The 8,814-nt window shown below is 40.2% G+C and overlaps 2 long non-coding RNA genes across 2 annotated transcripts; one reads left to right on the forward strand and one right to left on the reverse strand.

Moving 5' to 3' along the window:
• Positions 1–1,571: 1,571 nt before the first annotated feature.
• On the reverse strand, positions 1,572–2,200 carry LOC103369446 (uncharacterized). The gene is made up of 2 exons (XR_520834.1): positions 1,962–2,200; positions 1,572–1,703 (listed from the first exon to the last, which is right to left on the reverse strand). It is a non-coding gene; the product is annotated as an uncharacterized LOC103369446 (long non-coding RNA).
• A 302-nt stretch (positions 2,201–2,502) lies between these two features.
• LOC103369445 (uncharacterized) lies at positions 2,503–8,663 on the forward strand. The gene is made up of 5 exons (XR_520833.1): positions 2,503–2,669; positions 5,104–5,130; positions 5,229–5,255; positions 7,285–7,334; positions 8,479–8,663. It is a non-coding gene; the product is annotated as an uncharacterized LOC103369445 (long non-coding RNA).
• The last annotated feature ends 151 nt before the right edge of the window (positions 8,664–8,814 follow it).

Below are 8,814 nucleotides of genomic sequence, written 5' to 3' on the forward strand. Positions count from 1 at the left end.
GCAATTCAAGCTGCATTCTTGTTGTATGAATTCTTCTGCATGTGTGGACTGTATATCCTTCAGTGTGTACATACTAAATAGTTATGTTGTTTTTGGTTTGTCAGCAAAAAGCCGCAAGGCACCGTCCAGTCATGCAGGTGAGTGAAATGCAGCTCACAGTGATTCCATCTTTGTGCTCTGTTCATCTCATTCCTTCTTCTTCTCATTTTGTCAGCTGCAGGGACAGTTAAGGTCAGCACAGTCGTGATGGGGAAGAAAACGTTTGGTGTCGACGAAACTCTGCTGAAGCGACTGAACAGTAAGGAGCTGCAGGTGGAGAAAACGGACCGGCAGGGAAGTGACGTCATCCTTCTTTTCTGTCCAATCAACAATCGTGTTGGCTCAGATGTGGAGCTGGCCATGAAGCAGGTGTCAGGTAAAACGAATGAACAGAAATCTCAGGTTGTGTTCGCATCTCTTGTCATTTCTCTTTCAGTTATCAACTGTATTGAAGTTGTGTTGTGTATCTAAGCATAAACGTACAGATTATGTCCACATTGAGACAGATGAATTTGAAGTTTGTCTCCCCAGGCTGCAGAGAGTTTCATGAAAAACTGCAGCGTAATACTTAAAAACTCATGATCTCAGTTGAGTTTGACTGAAAAAATAATTTTTATCACACTTAGGCTCCGTTTTCACGTAGCAAAAACGGTGATATTTCAATTGGTCTTTGGTTTACACGTAAACGAAGCTACAAGTCACCGAAAACAATCGCATCTGAAAACTCCGGCCAAAGTGGAGATTTGGAAAAACTCTGTCTTTATGTTTGCATGTAGACAAGAGGAGACAGAGTTTGACGTCACAGTATGAGACAAAACCATCATATGTGTGCGACCATGTTTACAGTCCGTATACTTGGATTGACATGTTTCCCAGTCAGTGTTTTCAAGTATTTTACTTGTTTTGTCCTCTAACACCACATTCAGGAGCATCTCCACTTCTCTGTCGGTCCAAACTAGCGACCCTCGCACCATTATCGTTAAAGTAACAGGAAGTAATTCGTGCCATTCATTGTTGGGGTTTTTTTCTAGGATTGTGATTGGCTCGCATGGCTTTATGCTTCTTGTTACACTGCCCCCTATAGGTTTGGCAGCTCATAGCTGCTCTTAACAGGGTTTGTGTTAAAGGAGATTTTTTTTTAAAAACGATCTGGTGTGAACAATGTTATTTTTGAAAACGTAGATTTTACGTAGGTTTTGTAAATCCCCAGCTGTGTGTAAACGTGGCCTTAATTGCAACACGATAAAACCATTTGTAGAACGGCATGGCACATCCATCGAAGAGGCTGCCTGGTGCTACTTTGGCTAAGANTGGAGGCGCTGCAAAGTACGGTACAGTAAAGCAGACGCGACACTCAGAATTGCATTTTGTAGACAATTAACAGCAGTCACATAATTGGACATTTGTTTTTAATTTGTTGCTGCCCTATTGAGTCCTGGTGTGCTCAACAGAGGACATCCTGGCCTTTCCAGTGATGTCTCATGTGTTTGGGTGGGATGAGGGGAACTGAGACAAAATGCAGCAAGTGGCACTTTTTTTTTTCTCCTCAGTTCTCAGGAGTATATTAAACAGAATAAAAAGAGAATCATGTCATTAAGTCTGAACTGTGTCAGGCAGGTGTTTGCATTATTACTTACATGGAGCTGATGATGAAGATCCCATGACTAAAAAAAAAAAAAAGGATAGAAATTACAAATACAGTGGAAATGTGGGCTGCAGACCCTCCTGCAAGGAAAAAGCAAGTTCATTATAATCTATGACAAAGTGTTTTTATACTGCCAGCAATTACAGCAACCGAAAGTAAACATCAATAAAATAAAATTGCTAATTGGTTTTGTTGTCCAAAAGCAATTCCAAAATGATTTAAACCACAGCCTAATCAGTCCTTACAGCTCTTTTCTCAGCTGACGTTAGACACCTACCTTAGCCGCTGTGTTGCCGCAGAGAGGAAAGTGGTGTGAAGTCGCTGTAACAGTGAAAGTGAAAGGGGGCTTTATATAGAGACCCCATGTCTGCAGTCCGTCTGGTCCAGTCATGGTGTTGGACCACGTGGTTTATGGGAAAGGCTGGTGGTCCCAATGTGATTTCCAAGAAATGGGTGGTGAATGTTTAACTCCTGGCTTTCAGGCAGGGCGTTGTGTGCACCGCCGGTTTCAGATAACAGTCCATCGGACACAGAAAAAAAAAAAAAAAAAAAAAAAAAAAAAAAAAAAAAAGGGCAAAACTTCCAGCGGGGGTGACGTCACATCCGCTCAAGCTGGAAACGAAGGGTTTGATGTACTTTTTAAATTCCTTTTCAAAGCTCTAAACTATGAAACTTTGAACTTTCAGAGTTGCAGAAAGTTCGTCTAGTATAACGTTGCCGACTTTGGGAGGAAAGTGCTTTAAAAAAAAAAAGCATCAAACCGTTAGCTTCGTCCTTGAGCGGATGTGACGTCACCGCCGCTGGAAGTTGGGAAACTCCACCCATTTCTGCGACTCAGAAGCAGCTGGAACTCATGCGGAGAAGTGGTGGCTGCAAGACTCTTTCTTGAGATGCAGTAAAAGCTTTTTTCAGTGTTCACAGATCGGTGAAAACAGAGGAGGCTGTGAAGATTAGCGTCAACGAGAATAGAGCCATCTTTTTTAAGGTAAGAAGCTCGTGTTTGCTGCTGTTAATGAGCAGAAGTCTTGCATATTTAATGATTTTGGCCACATGCCAAATAAAATGAGCGGCCGATAAGTTAAAGATCGTAGGTTTGTATTAATTGCATGACACAGAATGTCAAACACACACACACACACACACACACACACACACACAGACAGGTGTTAACTAGTTTCAATTTCCGGTTTCAGTTCTTGCTGGCATCAAATACTTATTTCCCGTGATCACCTGGAAGTTAATTTATCTGTAAGCACGAAATAAACAATTATATAAGAATATACCAAAAAAAAAGTAAAAAAAAAAAAAAAAACAAGATTTCCATATGTACAAGTCACAGTTTTGTTTTTTGTTTTTTTTGCCAAGTAAAGAAAGACAGAAAAAGAAATAATAATAAAGTAAAATATAAATAAATAAATAGTACTGTAACAACTTGGTGTTTTAGTGCCAACACCAGTAAACAAATATTTAAAAAGGGTTGCCAGTTGTATGTATTAAGTGTACCAAGATGAATAAGAAGCAGTCTTATAAGTCAATTGCAGTAAGTGTAATAAAGGGTTTATAAAAGTAATGGAAATATTTCCAGCGTGGAGGAATGTCTCAGAATATACAAGGTTACATAGTGTGGAGTGTAGAAATGAACTTGAAGTGTGCAAAAGGATAATAATAATCCTATTTAATGCTGTGTGCTCATGTAACGCATAGAGTCAGTGTCTGTGGTGGTGGGGGGAGTGTCACTGGGGGTCTCCGGCTTTGTTGAAGAGGGCCGCTGCTGTAGGTAAAGAACCGTTCCTGTGTCGCGAGGTTCTGGTCCTGAGAGACCGCTAGAAGGGAGAGGTTCGGAAAGTTATCGTCCAGGGCGGCAGGATGTTGAGCGCAATCCTCCCAGCACGCATCAAGGTCCTGGAGGTGGCCACGTCCTGGAGGGTCGGGAGATTACAGCCAATCGTGTTTTCAGCTGATGCTACGCTGCAGCGTGGTCTTGTCCTTGGCAGTGGCAGCAGCGTACCAGATGGTGGTGGAGGAAGTGAGGATGGACTCAATGATGGAGGTGGAGAAGTGAACCATCATTGCCTCCGAAAAGTTCTCCTCTCTGGTGGGGCGTTTCATAAACTGTCTATATTTAGGGAGTTTGTGGGGGACATTACCTTTGTTAACCCTTTATATAAGGCTTTCCTTGAACTACTTGGATAATGAAAAATTCAACCATAAGATGTTGTTTATGGATATTTCAAGATATTTTTACTTTTGTGACTTTAAAAAAAAAATGTTGCAAATCAAGATTATTAAAGTTACCATATATGGAAATTTGCCTGTCTACTTTTTTTTTTTTTTTTTTAAAGAAAAGGGAGTTTATAATAAATCAAAGAAAAACAAACTGCAAAAAACATTTATTTAGAAACGTTTTAGTTTGAAGTAATGATACTTACACAACCCAGTAACAAAGTATTTATAAAGTGCTTGGCAAGTTCATTTAGGAACATTTTTCTTTGGTAGTGGTTCTGGCACTAATCTCAAAAAATAAATCAAAGTGGAATTCAATGCAAACCGGTAACAAAGCGTTTACAAAGTGCCCGGAACATTTGTTTAGTGACATATTTCGTGAGGTAGTGCACATGGTTCTTCAGCCTCAAGGAGAGGCACAGGGTGGACAGACTGAACGTCCAAGGAGGTTACCAAATATGGTCATTTGCCCCATAAAGGGTATAAGGGACCAAAGACAATAACGAAGGAGTCCAGGTATGTCCGCTCCACACATGTTGCACGTTGGCCTGCGGGGAATGAAATGGTTCATTAAAAAAAAAAAGAAGAAGATTCCAGATTTGGAGAGCAGAATTCCTGAATCACCATGACGTCATTACACCAGCCACTGTTGGCGTAAAAACTGATTCCCCCACCCGTACTTTTACCAAAGAGTTCCTAATAATGGCTCTGAAGCGTGGTAAGCCTGCCAAGTGTTTGCGCAGAGTCCGGTATCGATTCACACAGCCACGTCTCGGTAAAGCATAGAACCTTACGCAGATCCTGGTGACTCAGGGGCTGCAGCGGCTGCTAAAACAGAACAGGAAAGTTGCTTTGTAGGATTTCAGCAGCAGCACGGTGACAGTAGGAATCCACACTGACAGAAAGTCCACCGATGTTTGTGTGTTTGAGAGGAGTTTTAAATGACAAATAATGCTGTTTACATCATGTCCTTTATACGGATTTGTATGTGTCTGTATGTTAGTTTGAGTTATTTGTTCAGTTTTTCACTGAATCTGTTCTGCTGCACGTGAACACGAGTTTACAGCAGAACAGATAAAGTTTTGTTGGTTTTTTGCTCTTCTTGTTCCGCTATGGCATTTAGTTTTTAATACATCATCTTTAAGTTAAGAATTTTCTTCGCTGCTTCTTATGTTTTTTTCTCTCTTGGTCCTCAGATTACAACACGGCAAGTTCACCTGAAAGTAAGTGGCACTAAATACTAATCACTGCCAGTGTCACTAAAACAATTTAGATGTTGCTTCTTATTTTTTTTTAATCTTCTTTCCTTCTTGGTCCTCAGATAACAACATGGATAGTTCACCTGAAGGTAAGCAGCAGCCAATAATAGTGTCACTAAAATAGTTAAGTGTTGATTTTGTGCCTGAAACACAACAAAAAGTCAAAACAGAGTCAGGAGGCTCGATTTCATGTTTAAATGGCCCAAATACCTCAGACTATAAACAGCTCAGCACTTTTCAGCATAATATCAAATATGATCTTCTGGCTGTAGTATGTTTTTAAAGAGATACTCTCCTCTGTTAGTCATTTTATTGTTTTAATTATTCACAGATCTCTTAAAGAAACCACATTTGGATCAATTACAGACTAATCTCTAAATTTTCATTTTTCTGAGGTGCTCATCTCAACTCACTTATCTTTTATGAACAAGAACAATATTTTTAATGGTTTTCAGTCAGAGTTTAGAGCTTGCCATAGCAGAGACAACCCTCCTGAAGGCTTTTAATGATCTACTTTTCACCTGCTGATACAGGTGACTGTACTGTGATAGTGCTTTATGATTTGAGTGCTGCCTTCAGTCCAAGATACTGTCCAGAAACCTGGGTTGGTTTTAATGGAACATCTGTACATCTGTTGCGCAAATAGCTCTAAAATGGAACATTCTGTTCCTCTGCTGCCAGACTTGATTGTGGTGTTCCTCAAGGCTCTATCTTTGGTGCACCGCTGTTTTTAATGAACATGCTTCCTTTTAACTACAATCACAGTATCTCCCACCACTGATAAGCAGATGATATGCAGTTTTATGTCTGTTTTCAAACTAACAACCCCAGAAGCCTGAACATTTTGTTGGTTGGTCTGTAAAATTCTGGATGTTCAAAAACCTTTTGCAATCCAACGTTGGCAAGTCTTAGTCACTGGATTAAACATCTTGACTAACAAACCTCACAGTGAACTTGGTCCACTGAATAAAAAACATGAAGCAAGAAATCTGGAGGTTGTTGTTGATGTTGGTCTAGATGTTTAAGTAAAGAGAACGCAGCTAAAACAAAAATTAGACAATTCCTGTCTGAGATCATTTTATTTTATTATTTGTTTTTTCCCCCCACCTCCATTACTACAGCTCACTTTGTACGGGCATCAGTCAGAGCTCCCTTCACCGACTCCAACCGGTTCTTAGCTGTCACTGAGAAATATGAACACAATACTTGCCAATTTACACTGGCTACCTGTAAAATTCTGGATTCAGTTTACATTTCTTTATTCACCTTTAAAGCATTACATGGCTGTGCTTCAAACCAGGGGTGCAAATTTTAGTCAAATTGCATCGTCCATCAATAATCAGTTAATCATGGACGTGAATAAAATACGCCTGACGTTACTCCATTTGCTGAAAGAGTTTACCATAACCACAGACACGTGGCATTTGCAGCAAAAATGGGTTCATCAGTGGCTAAAAGGAACGATCCAAGTAAACTCTGGCATGTCCTGAACAAATGGACTCTGGCTGGAAGTCATTAACCGCCACAGAAGTCTTTGTCACGGTGCCTGTTGCTAGCTAAACCCCCACAATGCTCTCTACTAGCCAACACGGAACTGCCCGTAGTCCAAGCGACCGCCTCCTCAGGTCACTGTAGTACTAAACAATAAGAGGCTCCACCTGGTGGTGCAACCAGGTACTGCAGACCAGACATTTTTTGACATAATAACGGCAATTAATCAATTAACCATTGATAATTAACGTCCCTACTATAAATTACATTGAGGATATTTGAACCCTTTTCATCCTGGGGTGCTCCTTCAGGTCGCTAAATGAGGCTCTGCTGGTTATTCCTCAGTCTCGGCTTGTCAATAAGGTTGACTGAGCTTTTGCTGTTACTGCGTCCAAACTGTGAAACGGTCTGAGATCAGATGGGCAACATCGTATCTCGTGTCTTTTAAATTCCTTCCTAAAAGTTCTTTTACTTAAAAGCCAGAATGAATGTTTGACATATGGCTGTATGTTATTATTCCCTTTTTGTTTTCCTGTTGTTTCATGGCCTTGCTTTATTATTTGTTTATTTTCACTCATGTTCATTGATGTTTTTAGTCTTGTTTAATACTTTGCTTCACCCCACCAGTTACCCCAGATGGCCATGCAGGCTTTGGACAGCCGCCATCAGTCCCACAGGTTAGTTAACTCTCTGTAACATGCTGATAGAAGCAAGGCTGCAACATGTGATATTAAAAAAGAAGACTAAGACAAACACTATATGAAAATATGGTGGAAATAAACTACGTAACATTTACTCAATCGTTATATACCACAAACGTACACTTGAGTATTCTCATGTGATGCTACTTTATCCTTTATTTCTGACATTTCAGGGCGAATATTGTTCTTTTTTCTCCACTACATTTATCCCACAGCTTTACTTAATTGTTAAGATGAAGATTTTACACAATAGATCATAAAACAAGGGTAGAATTGTTGAAGGAAAGACTGTCATTGATGTTTAGTGGATCATTTTGTCATTATTAGTCAGACGAAGTTCCTCTGGCCAGTAATGACACCATGCAGTTTGGAAGACGACGTCCACAACGAAGACTTTAGACAACATGGTCTTCTCCACTATTATGTGTAGATCAGGGATCTCCAACTCCGGTCCTCATGAGCTACTGTCATGCGGGTTTTAGATGTTTCCGTACTGCAAAAGACTCGTGTGGAACTTGACAACTAGCTGTTGGAGATCCACTAGTTTGAGTCAGGTGTGTTGCAGTACAGAGACATCTAAAACCTGCAGGGCAGTAGCTCACGAGGACCGGAGCTGGAGATCTCTGGTGTAGATTATCTAAAATTAGTAGATAAGGTTTGGCCCTGTCAACCCACTGGACTTTTCAGCACTGCCTACAACTCATAATTCTGATTTTTTTCATGCTCCTTTTCCATTAGATTTATTTATTTATTTGTCATTATTATTTTTTTGTTTGTTTTGTTGTTACCTACTTTGTAAAGCGTCTTTGAGTATCTTGAAAAAGCACTATATAAGTATTACGTGTTGTTATCATTATTAAAACTCCATCCCACAGACTGAGCCAACCTTCTTCATAAGTATGTTGAATGTAGGTTCTCAGACATCCAGGTAATCTGAGGAGCTTCAGTAGAAATCAACTGGACTTCTCTGTTAGGTTCTTGAAGACCTTTCACCTCTCATCCAAGAGGTGTCTTTGGTTCAGAACTTCACTTCAGAAATGAGGAAGCCTCTTGGATGAGAAGTGAAAGGTCTTCAAGAACCTAAAAGTTTATTGAGTCTTTTGATGTCATCCATCCCCAGGCTCCTGACACAGAAGACCACAGGACAAAAACTGAAACCAGTCCAGTAAATCCTTCTGTGCATGGTGCCACAAACAGTAACGAACTGGACTGTCCAATGGAAGACAATTGGATTGTGACCCCTGGTATGAACACTCAGAGCTCCGGTGGTCCTGGTTCAAACCAGGGTCTTGTCCCAACATGTGTTAAGGTACTTCTAGTCCTTTACCATCTCCATCTTTTTTCCCCACTACAAAGAGAATTAGCAGAATATTTGTTATTTTTGTGTCATACAGTCATGAACAAAGGTTTCATACGCTTGTAAAGACCGTGTAGATCAGGGCAGTCTTGAGTTTCC

This window comes from Stegastes partitus, unplaced genomic scaffold, assembly GCF_000690725.1.
Source record: "Stegastes partitus isolate 25-593 unplaced genomic scaffold, Stegastes_partitus-1.0.2 Scaffold1290, whole genome shotgun sequence".
Lineage (NCBI taxonomy): Eukaryota > Metazoa > Chordata > Actinopteri > Pomacentridae > Stegastes > Stegastes partitus.